This window comes from Tursiops truncatus, chromosome 7, assembly GCF_011762595.2.
Source record: "Tursiops truncatus isolate mTurTru1 chromosome 7, mTurTru1.mat.Y, whole genome shotgun sequence".
Classification (NCBI taxonomy): domain Eukaryota; kingdom Metazoa; phylum Chordata; class Mammalia; order Artiodactyla; family Delphinidae; genus Tursiops; species Tursiops truncatus.
The window spans coordinates 74,967,826-74,990,978 of NC_047040.1; the positions used below are offsets into that span (position 1 = coordinate 74,967,826).

The 23,153-nt window shown below is 34.9% G+C and overlaps 1 long non-coding RNA gene across 3 annotated transcripts in view; it reads left to right on the plus strand.

Moving 5' to 3' along the window:
- The first annotated feature begins 4,479 nt into the window (after positions 1 to 4,479).
- LOC117313037 (uncharacterized) overlaps positions 4,480 to 23,153 on the plus strand; it is a 171,926-nt gene continuing 153,252 nt past the window's right edge. For all 3 annotated transcript variants that reach the window (XR_012333114.1, XR_004527512.2, XR_012333115.1), the window contains exon 1: positions 4,480 to 4,671. This is a non-coding gene — a long non-coding RNA (uncharacterized lncRNA). The remainder of the gene's footprint in view (positions 4,672 to 23,153) is intronic.

Genomic DNA, 23,153 nt, shown 5'->3' on the forward strand with positions numbered 1-23,153 from the left:
AGTCTGAAGAGAGGAAAGGATTATACTTAATAATGGATATATTTTTGAACTCCTTAGGAATGTTTTGTTGCCTTGTGACTGCAGAGCACTGTGGGATTTTGCTATACTGTGTTTCCCTAGGGTCTTATCGTTAGATGGTTACCTAATTAGCACACAGCACATTCTTGCCTATGTTCTATTTGCACTGCAGATGCTTTCATTTCATACATCATTCACAACCTACAGCAATTACAAAGTGGTAAATGACCTTATGCGATAATTACACTAATAGATCTGTATTGTTTCACTTGGAGAAGACTGGAGAAATGAGGTGCCTGAAAGACACAAAGAGTAGTTGCAATTATGTTCTTTCTTTAAATCTGCAACATAAAGCAAGAAGAAAGATAACTTTCATCATAAAAGTTGTATCATATACTCAATCTAATGAAATCCTCAGGTAGAAATTTCTCTTAGAATGAATATAAACTTCCTGCTAATGTCTCAAGGTTGTACTTTTTCTTGGACAAATAGTATTTGGATTTATCAACTAGAACTGATATTTTAATAAATCAATAGTGTCCTGAACTGTTAAAATCAGGAAAAGAGGATGATTATTTTCCCTTAAAACTGCTTGACACCAGTCTTGTTTTTCTAATAGTTGTAAAAATCCACAAATAAGCTACGATCCTTGTCTTGAAAATGGTTGCAAGCCAAATCAGTAGCAATTTTCAAGAGAAGTGTACATTCATAAAAGATTGATGCCAATACAGAAAAAAAAAAAGAGACAAAAAATTGGTCAATGCTAGTTTCTTCCCTCCCCTCCCTTCCTTCCATATAATGAGGCACGTTAGGAAGTTGCGTTGAGATGATTCCCAGAAAGGATTTGTATAATATAAACACACTAATAAGACAATCTAAAAACTTATAACCAAGTGTATACATAGAATTTATTAATTTGACCTATATTACTGTCTTCCCCCCCACTCTCCCACCCCGGGACTTTATTTATTTATTTATTTATAACATCTTTATTGGAGTATAATTGCTTTACAAAGGTGTGTTAGTTTCTGCTTTATAACAAAGTGAATCAGCTATACATATACATATAATCGCATATCTCCTCCCTCTTACGTCTCCCTCCCACCCTCACTATCCCACCCCTCTAGGTGGTCACAAAGCACCGAGCTGTTCTCCCTGTGCTAGGCGGCTGCTTCCCACTAGCTATCTATTTTACATTTGGTAGTGTATATATGTCCATGCCACTCTCTCACTTTGTCCCAGCTTACCCTTTGCCTCCCCGTGTCCTCAAGTCCATTCTCTACGTCTCCATCTTTATTCCTGTTCTGCCCCTAGATTCTTCAAAACCATTTTTTTTAGATTCCGTATATATGTGTTAGCATACAGTATTTGTTTTTCTCTTTCTGACTTACTTCACTCTGTATGACAGCCTCTAGGTCCATCCACCTCACTACAAATAACTCAGTTTTGTTTCTTTTTATGGCTGAGTAATATTCCATTGCATATATGTGCCACATCTTCTTTATCCATTCATCTGTTGATGGACATGCTTCCATGTCCTGGCTATTGTAAATAGAGCTGCAATGAACATTGTGAAACATGACTCTTTTTGAATTATGGTTTTCTCAGGGTATATGCCCAGTAGTGGGGTTGCTGGGTCATCCACAGAAATAATCCCTACCCCTACTTTCTAGATCTGTTGCTGACGTAGTGAAAACCCTTTACGACTTAGTCTATGATATATTAACTGTCTTCACTAATGACATTCAAAAAATATTGACTCAGTTTCAATTTTCTTTGTACCGATCAGAAGCTTAAAGGTGAGTGAAGCACCATAGTATTTTTTCTGTACCTTAAACCGTTGTCAGGTGAAAACTATAATTAAAATAATTAATGTGATAGAGTAAAGAAAACATTAGCTTTATCATTAGAAGGGATGTGTTTTAGTCCTTGTATAGCTAATGCTTCATTGGATGTGAAATAATTAAACAAGAGGAGTTTTTAGCTGTACTTGAAGTGATATTCCCCCAAATGTTCCATCATATCCATGATCTGCTCACTGAGAATTCTATTTCATTGGCTTAGATCTCAATCTGGAAGTTACTTGTCCAAAAGATTCAAGAATGTAAGATGGATCATAGATTTAACAGTAGCTCTTCAGGAGGAAAAATAAAAGAGGGAAAATGAGGAAAGAAGGAAGGAAGGAAGGCAGAAAGGAAGAAGAGAGGGAAGAAAATAAAAGAAGTAAAACATGGCCTTTTCAAATGTACACATTAATTGTAAGTGTACTTATATTTTAGAATTATAAAAGTGTGAAAAAATAAACATATGATTTAGCAAGAAAGGATTAAAAATAATTTCCCTGGCTATGCATACACACACACCCTACAAGTAGAAGCTCTGACAGTAACTATACTAATGGCATTGAGCAGTCATTTAATTTGTTTGAACTTATAGTTTCTTCACCTGAAGATGATGGGGGGTGAGATCATAGACCACAATTTTCTATCATGATCTGAGCATGGTCTTATTCTATATTGATGGAGAAGTAGATTTGTTTTCCTTTTTAGAGCAAGATCTAGAACTCATATAGATGGAACACCAAAAAATGTCAGGGACCACCACTCACATATTTTAAGTATCTAATGAAAAATGTTAGACTCCATGTAGCTTTTGCCTGTTTTCTTCACTGCCCTGGTTTTGCTCCATGAGGTTTTCTGTTATATGTTTATCATGGTCACCATTAAGGTCAGATCTGTTTTTAGGCTGTCTGGCAATTTTTTCCTCCCCCTCACTAGTACCTCTTCTCACATACATTTTCCTCAAGTCTTTCTCATCTAGTCACACAGTGCTTTGCTTGACCCTCACTCCTACAGGGTAGTTTTAAACTTTGCTTCTTTTGTAATCTCAGGGGTTTTTTAGATGCTGTTTTGGTAACATCATGGGACCCACCTTTTTCCCCCCTGAACTAGTTGCCATCTGACAGAACTAAGAATTACATTATTTTCACTCTCTTCTCATCATAACTATTGTTATTTTATTTTATATTTTTTAAACCATACATTGTTCTTCTCTGCTCAAAGCTTGGCATTCTGAACTCTGAGTAATATTTCAAACAGGATGAAATGAAGTAGTGAGCCACACTGTGCCAAAATGAAATGCTTGCCCCTTCTAATCAGTGCAGTTAAATAAGAAAGACTTTGTTGAATGTCTTATAAAGCATTCCTAAGTACACATTTTATATGTAGCTGAGTGAAGAAACAATTGGGGTACTGTGAGTTGCTTCAGAGCATAAAGCTGAATAACACATTGAAACAACTTCAAGTACCGCAATTCTCTTTTAGAGAACTAACATGCTTTTCTTCATTAGAAGAGTCTTTCTTGATATTCACATTTGGGGAAACTGAGAATATTAATTTAGGCATTTTCCATTTGATTTTCTTTGTCCCTTTCTTTTGTCTGATGATCATAATTGAGTGAATTGGCTGTAGTAACTCAGAAGTCTGTTCACCTTGCTATCATGCAAATACCCTTTCTGAAAGCCATAGTCCATTTTTAATGGCAATTTCCCCCCTTTTGAGAGAGGGGAGTGAGGGAGAGGAGTGAAGAAAAATGACAACTTGAAAGAAAATCATACTGAAGGCAGTCTTGGTAACCTAGCTTATTAGGTACCCAGTGGGCTAGTCTCTGGTGCAGGAGGAAACAAAGCACAGGAATGTGTGGTCATTCACACATGAGTTTTAAAGTCAAAGAGTTTCAGTGTCCTGACTGCCATCTACTAGATTTGTGATCTTGAGCAAACTAAACAATTTCTGTGGGCCTCAGATTCATCTTCTTTAAAATGGGATCATAATAGGTCTTCCTTCTCAAGACCGAGAACTTTAATTTCTTTTTATTTCAGCATTTGCGTAAGCCTGTGGACACTTAATAATGTTATTCTTTGTTACTGGGGCTGCTGCTATTGTTGTATGGACCTTGTAACATAAGTTCAAAAATGACAGGGACAGTTACACTCCTTCAGTCAAGTCCAATCATCAGGCAGATATTTCACTAAAAGAATTAGCTAGAAGGAAATGCATTACTTCACACATTTGTTTCTTTCTCTAGTATCTTTCTTCTTAATTTTGATGACAAATTTTAAAGAACGAATGATTTAGCAATACTTTTCTGGAAAAGATACATTTCTGAAAAGAAGCGTGAGTGCTGTCTGAAAGAAGAGCAATTCTTAGAACTAAAAGTTTATAAACACATTGATTTGGACAAAAATTTTGCTTTTTTTAAAAAAGTTATTTCAGTTTCCTCACTTGAGAAAATAATTCCAGTTATTTGTTGGCCTATGTTGAAATGTCATGAGTAGAATGGAACAGCATTATTTTTCTCCCCTGGGGTTCAAGAGTTTATTCCTTTTGATACAACAATAAATCAACTGACAAAATGGAATTTCTTTGCAATACATATGCACCAAGTTAGGTTGCATGGACAAGCTGAGCTTCGGTTTAATTATAGAATCTCTGGAACATTTTATTATAAAGGAATAGTGCTTGGAAGCTCCTTAAAGAGGTAACTACAAGAGTAACTATGAGAAGAAGATGATATGATTAACAACAGTAGATCTTAAAATGATTTCTGCAGCTTTTGAAAAAGCTCACCAAGTCAAACAGCAATACGTATTGGGTGAGTACAAAATAATGCTGATTTAATCAATCTTTCTAACACTGTTATTTTCTTAAAGTGGACAAGATGATTGAAATTTTACATGAATTAGCATAGCTTTGTTTTACTTTCAATGCAAACTGAGTTTTTGAATCCAAGAATCCATGCTCAGTATCACAACACCTTTATGACATCACATATTTGGAAAACCCCGTAACCAGATCGGTCGCTTCAAGAGACAAAAGCCAACTTTGTAGTTATAGACAAGACACAAACGTTAAGCCAGCTCATATTTTCCTATAGCTTCTCTTTCTAGTTAAGTCTGCAAACTAATTTGGATTAAACTAAAACAGACTTTTGCTCCAAGCATTTTGGAAGTTTAAAGAGTTTGGCTAATTTTGGTTGTCTTTTCAAAATATTTCTTATATGGCTTCATGTCTGCGTCCTGGAAGGGGACCAATATATGCTCAAATCTTGTAAGAAGTTGCTCTTTTCTTCTTCCCAGGCTTCTGAAAGGCAACAAATACATGGAGGTTCTAAAGATTTTTGTCCACTTTCCTCAAATGAGGTGCTGGACAAATATCATTGCCACTAGGATCCAAAGTCATAGGGGAAGAAATGCAGAATATGCATTGCAAATAGGCTATTGTTTTTCTGATATTCTAAAACTTAGTAGGTACTTAAATAATTTTTTAAGGAAAGTAAGAAAGAACAGAAAAGTACGTTTTAAGTTCTTATCTTTTTTTTCTTCTTTCATATTCACTATGACTTTATTTTTTGCCAGTTGAACCTGAAGGCAGGTTATTTTAATTTCTCGTTTAGATTCTGTGCTAACATTGGTACATGGTACTACATAAGAAATCTACTCTTCTAAAAAATCTTTGCCACTGATGCCACATACAAATACCGTATGGACTAGCTCTCAGAGCCAAAGCAGGAAAAATCGCCAAAGGGTAAAAATAGTTCTTGATATGATGATATGCTGCTAAAAGCCACATGGTGTTTGGGTGCAGCATTTCACAGTCAAACAATCATAATTTCATGCCTAAAATGTGCATGTTATTTCAGGAAAATACAAAATCTGAGCATTGCACATTTGCTACAGAATGACCAGTGAGTGTTGCTATAATGATTTGTTTTTCTTTTAGAAATGAATATTTCTTGCTGAGCCTTTTCATGCCATATTGCCTAGGGGTGCAATGGGAGAAAGTACAAGCTGAGGTGAGAGTAGGAGGGAGTACTGAGTATATCTGGTCTTTTCTGCTAAGTTCCTATAATTCTACAAACTTGGTAGGTATTTTAAATAGCCTCTCTTCTTTTCTTTCTCCTCTGGAGTGTTAGGTAGTATAGCTTTCATCTCAGAAGAACTGAGCTTTCCGGGGCTTCTGCCTGATGGTAGGGGACAACCTTTCAGAAGGAGGGTTTATGTTCTGTCCCTAAAAGTACTAGAGTTCCCACGTAATCTTTAGTACATGTTTATGGCAGGAAAACCCTCCCTTAAAGTTGTAATGGATTTGAGAGGGCTCAGTTGGTCTGAAGGCATGGTCACTGCAGTGTAGATATAAGAACATAATGACAGTTTCACTAAGTACTTTTCATATATTAGTTAAGCTATAAGATGATACATACTCAGGCTGCAGGGGAGAAGGATAGTGAGGTACAAGGAATAATTAATGGGGACAAAATTTGGAAGCAAAAAAAAAAATTAATTAGGGTGTGTTTTTGTTTTGTTTCATTTTGGTTTGGTAAAAAAAAGTTGCTTACTCAAAGAGAAAAATGAAACCCCCAAATTATTGAACACAAGTTGAAGGTTTATGGTACCTAACAACTAGGAAAAAGTTTAAAAGCCTGGAGACAAAACAACAAAGCAGTGGAAAGCTTATGATAGTGATGATAGGTAATTAATCCAAAAATCAAACCAGAGTAAATGGAAAAAGGTCTAATTCTTTACTATAATAATAATTGACAGTTTTATATAAAGCTGTGTGCCAGGCACTTTAAGAAAATTAAATCATTTAATTATCTACAGAAAACTTTATTACTGTATCCATTTTACATATGAGGAAACTGAGGAAGAGAAGTTAAGATATCATAAGCAGACCTGTAGAATCCCAGCTGGTTTGCAAGCTGGATAGCTCTGAGAATAGTTGGGAACTGAGGCTGAAGCTGCAGAGACATAACCTGTCAGTATGACGTCAGCATGAAACTAGAGCTAAGGAAAACAATTACTAAATATTGGATTAATACAAGAAGACTATGTGAAAAGGAAATTATAATAAAAACTATTTAATATAATTGAGTGCTGTTACTCTGTACACTTGTTATCTACCTCAGCTCAATATTTTCTAGGCTGGCAATAACATATTTTAGAGCTGGAGAGGCTCTTAAATGTCATCTAGTCCAGTGGAATTCAACCTTTTTTTGAAAGACACTCATCTGAAAGACAGCACTCACATGCAGGGCACATCCCAAGATGAAGATGCTGAGGGCTAAAGAGACTAACTCAAGGTTTTACAGTTAATTATTAGTAGAGTGAGGGATCTGACTCAGCTGTTCTAATTCCTAGCTCAAATGATTGAATATATGTTTGGTGAGGGATCGCAGGAGAAGACAATGTCTCCAGGATCATACTGCTAAAATGGATACTGGGAATATTTATTGACTGTTATGTCTCCAGTGTTGTAATAATGCATAGCACAGATGTAATTCCAATCTTCACACTTCCTTTATCTAGCAAAGGAGAGAAACAGGGCAGTTGCAATACACTTGTATAGGGCATTCTCAGGCCATGAAGAACAGGTGCCAAATCTGGACTTTGGGAAGGTTTCCCAGATGGTCTTTGAAAAATGGGTAAGAATTGGTCAAATGAGGAATTGGAGGAAGATGAGTCCAGCCAGACCTGAAGAAGAAAGAGTGCTGTATAGGGGAACAACTAAAGGAAGTATTGTTTGACTTGAATGCAGAGTACATGTAATTGGAAGTGAGAGGGTAAAGCAGGAAGGTAGACAGGGGCCAGGTACTGAAGAGCTTTCCATGCAATATTAAAGAGTTTGAACTATATCTGGAGGATCTTGGAAGTTTTTAACAATATACTGATATTTATCAGATTTAAATTACAGCAAGCTCACCTAGTCTGCAGTGAGAAGGGACTCTTGACAAGGAAACCAATGAAAGAGGATATAGCCATAATCCATGTGAACAGGGAAGTACCTCTTAGTTCTGGAAAGTCCATGTAGATGGAGAGGAATGAATAGATTTGAGATGTTTAAGAGGCTAAGTGGTAAGTATCCTAACAATTAAGTGTGGGAGGTGAGAAAGAAATATGTGAAAATCAAAGTGTTTTGGACTGAATTTTGTCCCGCCTAAAATCTATATATTGAAACCCAAGGCCCCAGCATGACTGTATTTGGAGATAGGGACTTTATGGATATAACTACAGTTAAATGAGGTTATAAGGATGAGTTACAAATCCTTTAGAACTGGTATCTTTATAACAAGAAGAAAGGACATAAGAGCTCTCTCTCTTGCTCTCTCCATGAACACCCAGAAGAAAGGCCATGTGAGACACAGAGAGAAGGTGGCTATCTACAAGCCACGTAAAGAGATCTCATCAGGAACCAAATTGGCCAGTACCTTGACCTGGGACTTCTAGCTTCCAGATCTTTAAGAAAATTAATTTCTTTTGTTTAAGCCATCTAGTTTATGGTATTTTGTTATGGCAGCCCAAACTGACTAATATACTAACCTCTACAGTTTGTCACTCCTCTCATCCCTCGTATTACATAATAGTGACATTTACTAACTTTGGAAATATTGGAAAGGGAGTTTTAGCTGTGATTCTTAGAGGAGGAATCTCCCAAGGAGTTAGAGATTTAAGAGAAAAATCCTGAAAGTGTAGAGACACAGAAGTCAATGAAGATGACTTCAAGAAGGGAGTGGTCAAGTGTCAAATGCAGTGGAAAGGACAAGAAAATTAAGGACTAAGACAGTGTTCATTGGTTTTATCCATAGGAAGCTTGCATGAGAATGATTTAAAAGCTCAGGAGGCTGAGTGTCTTGTCAAGAGAATGCTCCACTCTAACATCCTGTTGCAGGAGCATAATTGAATGATGGCTTCAGCCATTGTCCTTCTGGATTTACCAGCATTGGGACAGAGTCCATATTTCCCATTAGCTGCTTAAGGCTAATGACTGAGCACAGTGGGAGTATAATGCAGATCCCTTTCTGAGAGACTTGGCATTCCTTAACTGAGCAACTCTGGTTCAAGGTGTCTCCACTGGCCAGGTTGAAACTATCCTAGATCTATGCTGCAGTCTGAGTCTCTTCTTAACCAATCCTCCTTCCTGCATGGCTCAGGAAGGGCTCATATCAGCCTGTCTGAAGACTCTCCCCACTTTCTATGCTCCCTCCCCTTTCTCCTTTACAGGTATTTCCCCCAAGAAGTCTCTTCTTGCACATTTAATTTTGTCCTGGTATCTACTCCTCTGAAAATGCAAACTGACAATTAGGAATCAATAAGAGGTAAAAACTGGACCAATGATCGTGCAAATGACATTTTCCAGAAATGTGGCTACTAGGAAAGAGTAAGCATTAAATGGGTAGAGAAGGTTCATTGAGAAGTCCGAAAGGGTAGAATCTAGAAGCCAACAAGAAAGTAGCCTTAAATAAAGGATACCACTTCTATTTTCACACAGTGGAGGAGGTGAAGGGGATAAAGATGCAATGATCTTGTAAGTTTAGTGGCAGGATCTTAAGACAGTTTTTATTTTCTGGCTCCTTTGTATTCTGTGAACTAGGAGATAAAGTCTCCCTTGAGAGCAAAGGGCATGTTTAGGGGTTTAAGGAAGGATGTCTGAAATAGACACTGTTGTCCCTGCAATGTAGAGAATTGGAGAGAGAGCAAACTAAGGAAACACAGCTGGACTTCTGGGCAGGTTCAAGGGCCAAGGTGACTTTGGTTGAGTGCTTTTATCTTTTTAGATGAACTCAGTAATTCTTCTATTGAGTGAGAAAAGCCTGAGAGTTGAATTTCAATTTCCCTGTTTTCAGACAATGCTTCCAACTACATACATCCCTGTCACTGTTTTCTACTGTTTGGGCAACTTGAATGAAAGTGTTTCTGAGAGTTTGAATCACAATGGCAGTTGTTTCAAGATCCCTGGTTCTTTAAGGAACCTGACAGAGCGTAGCAGTACTAGAGAGACTACTTGACTTTAGTATGAATAGTGATACCTGACTTCTAGTCCTTAACTAATAAAAATCAAAATGCTGAAACAATAAAAAGATTATCCTTAATATCTTCTCACCTCTCCTTTGCATACCTTTTCTGAGGCATTTCAAGTCTTCCTGCTGGACTACTCATGTAGCACCTACCATCTGGTCCCATCACTTATAAATAATGGAAAACACAAAGGGAACCCACGAGGGATGTTATTTCACCTTATTGGTAGCCTGAAAATACATCATCATGCTTGCAATTATAGTTTCATAACACGACAAAGGAATGGAGAAGAGAAATGAATGTATGAAATATCCTATAACAAGGAAAAGCAATATGAACAAACTGATGATAAGAATCAGAGATAACTGAGTTTTATTTCTTAAGATAGAAATTAAAAGATCTAGTTAGCTGTGAAATTGACACTGGCTATTGCTATATGCACACAGAAAAAGTGAATATCAATTTCTTCATTGTATTTGTCAAATCCCATTGGCAAATTTTTAGTAGATTGGTGTGTAAATAGAGAATTTGAGTATAAATGTATTTCTTACTGTTAATTATACATATCATTTGTTGAAAATTCCATCACCTGAAGGCACAATCAAATATGAACAACAGAGACTTTGACCTGACCCTACCACAAAAAAGAGAATGGATAAGGTGTTCCAAAATTAAATAACATAGAAAATCATAGCCATTAGGCGATAAATCGATCTTTAAACTTGTTTACTGGATTCCAGAGACATGAGGTAAAAACTATCCTGCATAATGAAGTTTTAATAACCATGAGTAAGTAATCTTTCTATATTTTATCTTCCTTTTTTTGTATGACAAACATTTATTGGTTGCTACCACATTTATGAAAGCCTCCTATAGACTGTAAGGAATTTAAGATAACATAAATTCATACTTTCTTTTTTGGAGAAAATGTATATTTGTGAGTAAACAGAGGATTTAAGACTACTATTATATACCATATGAGATCCTCATAAAAATGTTATAGGAAAAATGCATTCTCTTCATGAACAACATATTTTCTTCAGCCTACCTTTCCTTGAAAATGATGAAGATGCTTTTACTTTTCAATTTTTAACAAAAGAGGTGCACAGTTTTTTTAATTTTAGCAAATTCTGGTCTACTCACTGTACCAATAGGGGGAACTGGAATTAGGCATAATTTTTCAGGATTGATTGAATTTGTGTGTGTGTGCCTGTGTGTGCGCATGTATAATGTCAAGAGAGTAAAATATATGAGAAATGTTTTAGAAAGAATTTTCAAGGTAAAAACCAAGTTTATCCTAATTGCACAACCTATCACTATCTACAGTACTTCACAAGGTACTGCTTGGAGATAGATATTCATGTGTTTGAGGTACCATAAGAGTATTAAGACTTTCTGAGTAATTTGAAAAAAAAAAAAAAGTCAAAGAAATACTTAAGGTTTAATATAGGTTCTGTTGAAACCATATTTTACTTCTTCTTAATCAATAATCCATGAATTGGATACATGTGAACTTTTAATTAACTAAGGCATCATTTTCAGATTATTCCATTTAAATAATTTATCCAATAATTTGTAATAATTTTGTATTTAAAAAAAGAGAAAAATGTATTTAATATCATGCCACAATTTCTGCAAATTGTGTTTTCAGATGGTAAATTGATATTTAATTCTAAAGGCTTAGTATTTTGTAAATATCAGACATTTTAATAATAACAAGGATGATGTCTTTTAGGTTTTTACTTCAAATTCTCAAAAATAGTTATAACTACCAACTTTTAAATTTTACATTTAAAGCATGCAGATTGATGGCAGTTTTGAATAGCAAACAGAAAACTTAGAAAATCATAAGCTAGCTTTTATACTCATGCCTAAATTTATGTAACTTATTTAACTTTTATAGGCTTCGTTTTGATTCCTGTGATCCTTGACACATCTAATGTTGTTCGTTATGAGTAGGTTCAGCATTTCTATATCTTCCCTAATACATGAACTAATTCAGTTTGCCGTCAAATTTAATAAAATTATGAAGAAATAACATAGACACTGTCTCAAGCACATCACTAAGTAGTTAAAGTGGAGATCTCGCCATTGTAGGCCTATATGCTAAGGGAATTTTTATGTTTTTATTCTCTTTATAGCAGCTTTGCCATTATGATAAAAACAAAAAAGGTTGATTCTGAGTAGGATGGCAATGTATTCTCTAGTGATCTCTTGATAAGTCAGTTTCTCCTTTGGACTCTGGCACCCTGTGATTTTTACTTTCTTTCAAAGACCATATTTATTGGGACTGTGTTTTGTTTGTTTGTTTTTGAAACTCAGTCAAGCTTCATGAGGAAATAGCCTAAGAAATCATTCTCAAACTCAGATTCACACTATTTTTAAATCGGACTTGAGAGTGACAGGCAAGCTACTTGCAGGGACAGTCTCAGCGGAGGAGGAAGTGCCTGGGGCCCTAGCAGCTGAATGCCCCAGGCAATGTGTAAAGCCGGAACTGCTCTCTGAACCAGGGAAGGCACCTCGCTGGAGAGATTTGCTTGTTGGAGTTTTTTTTTTTTCTTTCTGCTTTTGAATCAAGATGGAGAAATCATTTTGCTCTGACATTATAAAAAAAGGAGTCAGGCAAGACTTAACTCATGAGATGTATATTCTGTTCTCAGTGTGTGCCTGTAACTCCCACTGACAGTGATGGCAGTTATGCAGATGCATGCAGAAGAAAATAGACTCTTTTTAACATTAAACATCAAATTTGGGTCTCCCCAGAGAAAGCTGGTCACTGGAGTGGCTGTGAATGATGCATTTTCATGCAATGTTTTAGTCATAAATCAATCCTGAATCATACTAGAGTCCTTTGCTGCTCTTCTGAGATCCTAGTGTATCATGCACACACTGACTCTATTTCAGACTGAGCTTAAATTCATTTACCAAAATAAGGTTCAAATAATTAAATGTGACTTTTATAATTGTTTTCCTCTGAAGATCCAGAGCCTAATCTGGCTGTGGTTAATAGTTTTAATTTGACTTATAATACAGTGTCAGTTTATTTAGTTGAAATTAGTTTTCTATTTCTCTCCTTTTTGTAAGCGCTGCCTGTTTACTTAACAATATTTGGCTTTGCCTAATGATATGTACAGAAGACAGTGCTAAGTGGAACATCAGCTGTTTACATCAGCTCTAACAATTAATGCATGTTAATTTTTAATTACACTGATTGTACTAGAGGCAGAATGTATGTTTCTTCACAGAACAGATGTACTAGTCAGCTTGGCTGGTGAACATGCATATCGATCAGATGTTGATGCTGCCAGCAATTCAGCAAAGTCTGCTAAGAGTGTCGGCTTCTAATGTACTTAAAGTTTATGGCTTAGAGTCCTGGTGGAGGCAGTACAGCTCGATGTTACATCCTCTAATGTTTACAGATAATCACAATATGTCTGTTTTGTGGTTAGCTCTACAGTGTATGATCAGAAGATTGAATAGGTATGAGGTGATCTAAAGGTGTCTTTGCTTGTGGACTGCTTTCTCCATTCTTATTTCGAGGCAGAGTCTTTCAAGATTTTATTTTGCCATTAAGAATTTTTTTTTTAATTCATGGTGGTTGTGTTAATATTAGGTGTCTGACATGGATGACCACTGTCATTACAAGGAGAAATTGAAAAGATAATGTAGTTACTTGTAAAGAAATCTGTCTCTATTGAGTCCTATCACCAGAGCTAGTTGGAAAATATATAGAAAATGCCAAGTAGTAAGGTAGCAGACCGCAGACGGGCCTTCAGTCAATTGTCAATTAAGAAGCAGTTATTGAATATTTCAATGTGCTGAGCATTTCACTAAGCACTATAGGTTGCCTAGCTGTGAGGGATAGAAAGAAATCTCAAAGTCCTTTGCCCCTAGGGGACTCAGACTCTTACTGGAGAAATAATACTCACAGACAGAAAACAATTAAAGAACAGTTATATACTGTGGTTGGTAATACATAGTTGATAATGTGTACATTCTTTTCAATAAAAAGCATGGAGAAAATGCTTTATGATAGAGTTGAACTAGAGTAGAACTGGAGTTGTTTACCTCCAAAATATGGTTTGACTATATAGGTATTAAGCAATTGTTTTTTAACTAGATTTGTCCAAATCTTCTACACTATTTTACAGATAAGAACATCAAATAAAAATGTTTTCTTTTAGCATATTCCCAGCTACTTCTCTCTAAAATATTTCCAAAGGAATTCCTTGGGTCTCTTTTCACTTATGGATAAAGAATGATTAGGTAGGAATAAACCAACCTAAGAAGGCAAAAGACCTATACTTGGAAAACTGTAAGACACTGATGAAAGAAGCTGAAGAGTTTACAAACAAATGGAAAGATATACCATGTTCTTAGATTGGAAGAATCTATTATTAAAATGACCATACTATCCAAGGCAATCTATAGATCCAATGCAATCCCTATCAAAATACCAATGGCATTTTTCAAAAAATTTTACAATTAGTATGGAAACACAAAAGATGCCAAATAGCCAAAGCGATCTTGAGAAAGAAGAAAAGAGCTGGAGGAATCACACTCCCTGACTGGAAACTATACTGCAAACTATACTACAAGCTAAACTATGCTATTACTACAGTAATCAAAACAGTTTGGTACTGACACCAAACCAGACATATAGATCAGTGGACCAGGATAGAAAGCCCAGAACTAAATGCATGCACTTATGGTCAGTTAATCTACGACAAAGGAGACAAGAATATACAATGGAGAAAAGACAGTCTCTTCAATAAGTGATGCTGGGAAAACTAGACAGCTACATGTAAAAGAACGAAATTAGAACATTCTCTAACCCATATACAAAAATAAACTCAAAATGGATTAAAGACCTAAATGTAAGACCAAATACTATAAAACTCCTAGAGGAAAACAAAGGCAGAACACTCTTTAACATAAATTGCAGCAATATTTTTTTCAAACTGTCTCCAAAAGCAAAGGATATAAAAGCAAAAATAAACAAATGAGACCTAATTAAACTTAAAAGCTTTTGCACAGCAAAGGAAACCTTCAACAAAACAAAAAGAAAACCTACTGGATGGGAGAAAATACTGCAAATGATAAGACCAATAAGGGCTTAATATTCAACATATATAAAACAGATCATATAACTCGACATCAAAAAAGCAAACAGTCCAATTCAAAAATGGGCAGAAGAAATGAATAGATATTTTTCCAAAGAGGAGATGAATATGGCCAATAGGCACTCGAAAAGATGCTCAACATTGCTAACCATCAGGGAAATGCAAATCAAAACCACAATGAGATATCACCTCACATCTGTCAGAATGGCTATCATCAAAAAGAACACAAATAATAAATGTTGGCGAGGATATGGAGAAAAGGGAACCCTCATACACTGTTGGTGAGAATGTAAATCGGTGCAGCCACTGTAGAAAATAGTATGGAGGTTTCTCAAAAAACTAAAAATAGAAGTACCTACCCAGTCACAAAAAGGAACAAAATTGAGTTATTCGTAATGAGGTGGATGTACCTAGACTCTGTCATACAGCGTGAAGTAAGTCAGAAAGAGAAAAACAAATACTGTATGCTAACACATATATATGGAATCTAAAAAACGGTACTGATGAACATAGTGGTAAGGCAGGAATAAAGACGCAGATGTAGAGAACAGACTTGAGGACACAGGGAGGAAGGGGAAGCTGGGACGAAGTGAGAGAGTAGCACTGACATATATACACTACCAAATGTAAAATGGATGGCTAGTGGGAAGCAGCTGCATAGCACAGGGAGATCAGCTCAATGCTTTGTGACAACCTAGAGGGGTGGGATAGGGAGGATGAGAGGGAGACTCAAGAGGGAAGGGAGATGGGGATATATGTATACTTATAGCCGATTCACTTTTTTGTACAACAGAAACTGTACAACAGAAACTAACACAACATTGTAAAGCAGTTATACTCTGATAAAGATATAAAAAAAAATAGAAGCACCATGTGACCCAGCAATCCTACTCCTGGGTATGTATCTGAAAAAAACAAAAACACTAATTTGAAAAGATATATGCACCCCAATGTTCATAGCTACATTATTTACAATTGCCAAGATATGGAAGCAACTTAATTGTCCATCAACTGATGAATGGATAAAGAAGATGTGGTATATGTACACAATATAATGCTACTCACCCATAAAAAAGGGGGAAATTTTGCCTTTTGCAGCAATATGGATAAACTTGGAGGGAATTATGCTAAGTGAAAGAAGTCAGACAGAGAAAGACAAATACTCTATGTTTTCAATTATATATGGAATCTAAAAAAATACAAAAACTAGTGGATATAACAAAAAAGTAGACTCACAGATACAGAGAACAAGCTAGCAGTTACCAGTGGAGAGAGGGAAGGGGGATGGGACAATATAGGAGTAGGGGACTTAGAGGTACAAACTATTAGGTATAAAATAAGCTACAAGGATATATAACACAGGGAATACACCCAATATTTTATAATAATTATAAATGGAGTATAACCTTTAAATATTGTGGATCACTATATTGTACATCTGTAACATATAATATTATACAGAAACTATACTTTAATAAAAAAATGAAGGTGAAATCAAGGCATCCCTAGATATTAAAAAAAATACATAAAAAATACTTAAGAGAATCTGTTGCTAGAAGACTTACTTTATAAAAAACATTAAAGGAAGTTTTCAAGCTAAAGGTAAGTGACTTCATACAGTAATTCAAATCAGTATAAAACAAATCCAGTAAATACAATTTTATAATTATAAAAGACAGTATAGATGCATATTTCTTCTACTTTCTTTCCTTACAGATTTTTAAAGAAATTGTTTATATATTTATAAACATATATATATAGTTATATCTATATGATATAGACATATGCAGTCATCCCTTGGTATCCTTAGGGATTGTTTTAAGGACCCCCTGTGGATTCTGAAATTCACAGATGCTCAAATCCCTTATAGTTGGCCCTCCATGTCTGTGAGTTCTACATCCATGGATATGGAGGACGGACTGTATATTTATTGAAAAAAATCCATGCATAGGTGGGCCCACATAGTTTAAACCCATGTTGTTCAAGGGTCAACTATAATATATTTGCCAATAACAGCACAGACAGGTGGGTAGATGCAAAGCTGTATTAGGTCAATGAAATGACTACAGATGGAACCTTAAATCAATAAGAATAAATGAAGAGACTTAGAAATGATAAGTGAGAAGGTTAATATACAAATGTTATAAATACACATTTGCTCACATTGTTAGCTTCTTTAAAATGCATAAATTATATAAAATAATTTCCATGATGCATTGTTGATTTATAGCAATTATAGATATAATATGTAGGATAATAATACCACAAAAAAAAAGTGAAAAGAGAATTGGACTATATAGGAATAATGCTTCCATATCTTACTGGAATTGTTGGCATAATATGAAGATGTTTCTTATGAGTCAGTATGTATATGGTAAGCCTGACATCAACCACAGAAGAAATAACTCATAAAATAGAATAAAAGATTAAAGAAATTAGAACACTCCATTAGAAAATATTTACTTAATGTTAAAGAAAGCAGTAAAGGAAGAATAAAGGGGAAATACATTAGAGATATAGAAAACAAAAAGTAAAATGGCAGGGCTTCCCTGGTGGCGCAGTGGTTGAGAGTCCGCCTGCTGATGCAGGGGACGCAGGTTTGTGCCCCGGTCAGGGAAGATCCCACATGCCGTGGAGTGGCTGGGCCCGTGAGCCATGACCGCGGAGCCTGTGCGTCCGGAGCCTGTGCTCCGCAATGGGAGAGGCCACAACAGTGAGAGGCCCGCGTACTGCAAAAAAAAAAAAAAAAAAGTAAAATGGAAAATGTAAATTCAACTATATCAGTAATAACATTAAATATGAATAGATTCCAATCATAAGTCAGATATTGTCAGATAGGATGAAAAAAGACCCATCTATATTCTGTCTATAGGACACATAATTTAGAGTCAAAAGTAAAAATAGTTTATAAAAACAAAGTATGAAAAAAGATATAGTATGCAAATAGCAACCATAAGAAAGTTGGAGTGGCTATACTAATTATAGACAAGATAAACTTTAAATAAAAAATATTACTAGACATAAATGGGGACATTTATAATAATAAAAGGATCAAGCCATCACGAAGATATGACAGTTATACACTTATATCTGCCTAACAACAGAGTACAAAAATACAATGAAAAGAAAATGACAGAAATGAAGGGAAAAATAGACAATGTAACAGTAATAGTCAGAGATTTAATACCCCACTCTTCAAAATGGATAGACCAAAGAGGAAGAAGATCAATAAGAAAATAGAAGACTTGCACAGCATTTTAAGCAAAGTAGACCTAACAGATATCTATAGGACACTCCACCCCAAAACAGCAGAATATACACTCTTCTCAAGTGCACAAGGAACATTCTCCCTGATAGATAATATGTGAGGTCACAAAAATCTAATAAATTGAAAGGAATATAAATAATATAAGGTAAGTTTTCTGACTACAATGGAACGAAACTAGAAATAACACAAAGAAATTTGAGAAACTCACATACATGTGGAAATTAAACAACACAGTCCTAAATGCCCAAAGGGTCAAAGAAGAAATCAAAAGGGAAGTTAGAAAATATTTGAGATGAATGAAAATGAAGACACAATATACCAAAATATATGGGATATAGCTAAAGCAGTGACTAGAGGTAAATTTATAGCTGTAAATGACTAAAACAAAAAAAGAAGAATGCTCTCAAATCAATAGACTTATTTTCCACATTAAAACACTGAAAAAAGAAGAGGAAACTAAACCTAAAGTAAGCAGGAGGAAGAAAATAATAAAGTTTGGTATGGAAATTAATAAAATTGAAAATTTTAAAAAATAGAAAAAAATCAATGAAACCAAATCAGTTTTTTTAAAAAAAGATTTAAACATTGGCAAATCTTTACCTAGGTTGACCGAGAAGAGATAAGATTCCAACTACTAGAATCAGAAGTGAAAGAGGGAACAATACTAATGCCTTTACAGATAAAAATAGTTATGAGATACTATAAATTGTGTGCTAATAAATTTGATAACTTAAATGAACTGGCCAAATTCCTAAAAACAAACAAATACTGAAACTGACTCAAAAAGAAATAGAAAATTTCAACATATGTATATCAAGTAAGAAGATAGATGTGATAATTAAAAATTTTACCACAAAGAAAACCCCAGGCCAAAATCATTAGAGAAATGCAAATCAAAACTACAATGAGATATCATCTCACACCAGTCAGAATGGCCATCATCAAAAAATCTAGAAACAATAAATGCTGGAGAGGGTGTGGAGAAAAGGGAACACTCTTGCACTGCTGGTAGGAATGTGAATTGGTTCAGCCACTATGGAGAACAGTATGGAGGTTCCTTAAAAAACTACAAATAGAACTACCATATGACCCAGCAATCCCACTACTGGGCATATACCCTGAGAAAACCAAAATCCAAAAAGAGTCATGTACCAGAATGTTCATTGCAGCTCTATTTACAATAGCCCAGAGATGGAAACATCCTAAGTGCCCATCATCGGATGAATGGATAAAGAAGATGTGGCACATATATACAATGGAATATTACTCAGCCATAAAAAGAAATGAAATTGAGCTATTTGTAATGAGGTGGATAGACCTAGAGTCTGTCATACAGAGTGAAGTAAGTCAGAAAGAAAAAGACAAATACTGTATGCTAACACATATATATGGAATTTAAGAAGAAAAAAAAATGTCATGAAGAACCCAGGGGTAAGACAGGAATAAAGACACAGACCTACTGGAGAACGGACTTGAGGATATGGGGAGGGGGAAGGGTGAGTTGTGACAGGGCGAGAGAGAGTCATGGACATATACACACTAACAAACGTAAGGTAGATAGCTAGTGGGAAGCAGCCGCATGGCACAGGGATATCGGCTTGGTGCTTTGTGACCGCCTGGAGGGGTAGGATAGGGAGGGTGGGAGGGAGGGAGACTCAAGAGGGAAGAGATATGGGAACATATGTATATGTATAACTGATTCACTTTGTTATAAAGCAGAAACTAACACACCATTGTAAAGCAATTATACCCCAATAAAGATGTTAAAAAAAAAAAAAAAGAAAACCCCAGGCCCAGATGGCTTCACAGGTGGATTATACCAACCATTTAAAGAATAATTAATTTCAGTGCTTCATAAGCTCTTCACAAAACAGAATAGGAGAGAACACTTCCCATCTTTCTCTGAGGCCAGTATTACCCTGATACCAAAACCAGACAAATAACGCCAGAAGAACAGAAGACTACAGCCTAATATCTCTTATGAATATGAATGCAAAATTCCACAACAAAATACTAGCAAGACAAATCAGCAACATATAAAAAGTATTATACACCATGATGAAGTGAGATTTATCTCAGGAATGTAAGCTTAGCTTAATATCTGAAAATCAATGTAATAGTATACCATATCAGTAGAATAAAAAAATAAAAAACACATGTTTATCTTAATAGACATAGCATGCAAAAAAATGCAGAGAAAGCATTTGACAAAATCAGACACTCTTTCTTAATAAAAACATTCAACAAACTTGGAAGAAAAGAGAACTCCTTAACCTGATGAAGGGTAGGTACAAAACCCACAGCTTGCATCATACATAATAGTGAGACTGAACACTTTCCTCCTAAGATCAATAAGACGAAGACAATGTCTATTTCCCTTACTTCTATTCAACATTGTATTAGAGATTCTAGCCAGGGTAATTAGGCAAAGGAAAGAAAATAAAAAGCATATATGTTGAAAATAAGAAATAAAACTATTGGTATTCACAGATGACATGATCTATTTATAGATAATCCTAAAGAATCACTGAAATTTATTAATTTTTAATGAGTTCAGCAAATTATTAGGATTCAAGATGAATATATGTAAAATCAATTGTATTTCTGAGTACTTCCAATGAATAATTTGGAAATAAAATTAAGAAAACATTTTCATTTACCATTGCATCAAAAAGAATTAAATGCATAAGGATACATATAACAAAAGTAGCGCAAATTTTATACTCTGAAAACTGCAAGAAACAAAAGGAGATTTACATGAATGGAAAAACGTCCCATGTTCATGGATTGGAAGACTTGACATTGTTGAGATGGCAGTACTCCCCAAACTGATCTACAGATTCATGGCAATCCTATAGAATCCCAGCTGGGTTCTTTTTAGAAATTAGCAAACTGTACTTAAAATTCATATGAAATTGCAAAGGACTCAGAATAGGCAAAACAACTTGAAAAATAAGCACAAAATTTGAATACTCAAAAATTACTACAAAGCAACAGTAATTGAGACACTGTGATACTCACATAAGGATAGACATATAGGTCAATGAAATAGACTTGAGAATAGAGAAATAAATCCATATATTTATGGCCTACTGATTTTGACAAGGAGGCTAAGACCATTTAATGGGGAAAGAATTGTGTTTTCAACAAATGGTATGGGAAACTGGATAATGATGTACAAAAAATGAAATTGGACTTTTCTCATACCATATACAAAAAGTAACTCAAAATTTTTGAAAGACATGGCCTAAATACTAGAGCCAAATATATAAACGTCTTGGAAGAACTATATAGGTAACTCTGGATGACTTTATATTTGGCAATAAATTCTTATTTATGACAACAAAATATGAATAGCAAAAGGAAAAAATAGATAAATTGGATTTCATCAAAATTAAAATCTTTTATGCTTCAAGTGACACCAAATGCCTCAACTGTTTCATTCTTGTTTGTAGTGTCTGTCCTCAAGATTCTGTCAGTCTGAATATTTGGATGCACAGACAATTGGACATAACACAAAGTGTAATGAAGTAAATGCTCTCACAGAGAATCAAAGAAGCTCATAAACAGAGGATGAGGAAACACAAAATACTGCTTGGAGGAGGGATTCTGCTTGGGGGGTTGTCGTAATGGCCATGAAACAACTCTGAAGCATAAGTAACATTTCAAAAATATAATTTTATCTGGCAGTTATTTTCTGTCTTTCCAGTTTAGAATGATACAGAAAATTAATTATCATAAGGAGCTTAATAGAAGGTAGTTAGTTGTAGCTAATGTCAGAGAATAATTTTACTGTATTTAATCTTAAAATATAACAAATATATTAAAAAGTAATAGTAATAATTAGAATAGCATTGTACTGGAACAAAGATCAAGAGACAGATCAGTGAATTCATCACCCAGAAATATGTTCAAGTACAGGTGGGAATAGAGCATCTCTTATCAGTGGGGAAAAGACAAATTTGTAAATGAAAGGATGATAGAATAAAAGCATTTGAGCAAAAAGAAGTTTAAGCTGGATCTCTAATTATCATTTACGAAATAAATTCTTGGTGGATAAAAGGTCTAAATATAAAACACTCAATCCAAACAGTACTTGGAAAAACATAGGTAAGTGTGGGAAAAGAATAGAAATACTGTTTTATCTTTTATTGTAAAATGTATTGGACTTTTTATTGATTGTTTCTTTTGCTGTGCAGAAGATTTTTAGTTTGATGTAGTCCCACTTGTTGGTTTTTGCTTGCGTTGCTTGTGCTTTTGGTGTCATATCCAAAAAATAACTGTGAAGACCAATGCCAAAGAGATTTGTCCCCATGTTTTCTTCTAGGAGTTTTATGGCATCATATCTTATGTTTAAGTTTTTAATCCATTTCAAGTTAATTTTTATTAGTGGTGTAGAATAGGGGTCCGATTTTATTTTTCTGCATGTGGTTATCCAGTTTTCCCAACACCATTTGTTGAAGAGACTATCCTTTCCCAATTGAGTGTTTGTGGCTCCCTTGTCAAATATTATTTGACCATTTATGTGGGGGTTATTTCTGGCTCTCTACTCTGTTCCATTGTTTTATGTGTTCATTTTCATTCCAGTACCATGCTGTCTTAATTACTATATCTCTGTAGTATAATTTGAAATCAGAAAGTTTGATGCCTCTTTGTTTTTCTTTCTTAGGATTACTTTGGCTACTCAGGGTCTTTTGTGGTTCCATACAAATTTTAGGATTGTATTTTCTATTTCTGTGAAAAAGACCGTTGGAATTTTGATAAGAATTACATTGAATCTATAAATGGCTTTGGGTAGTATGGACATTTTTAACAATAGTAATTCTTCTTACAGAATGGGAGAGAGTATTTGCAAATCATATATTGGATAAGGAATTAATATCTAAAATAC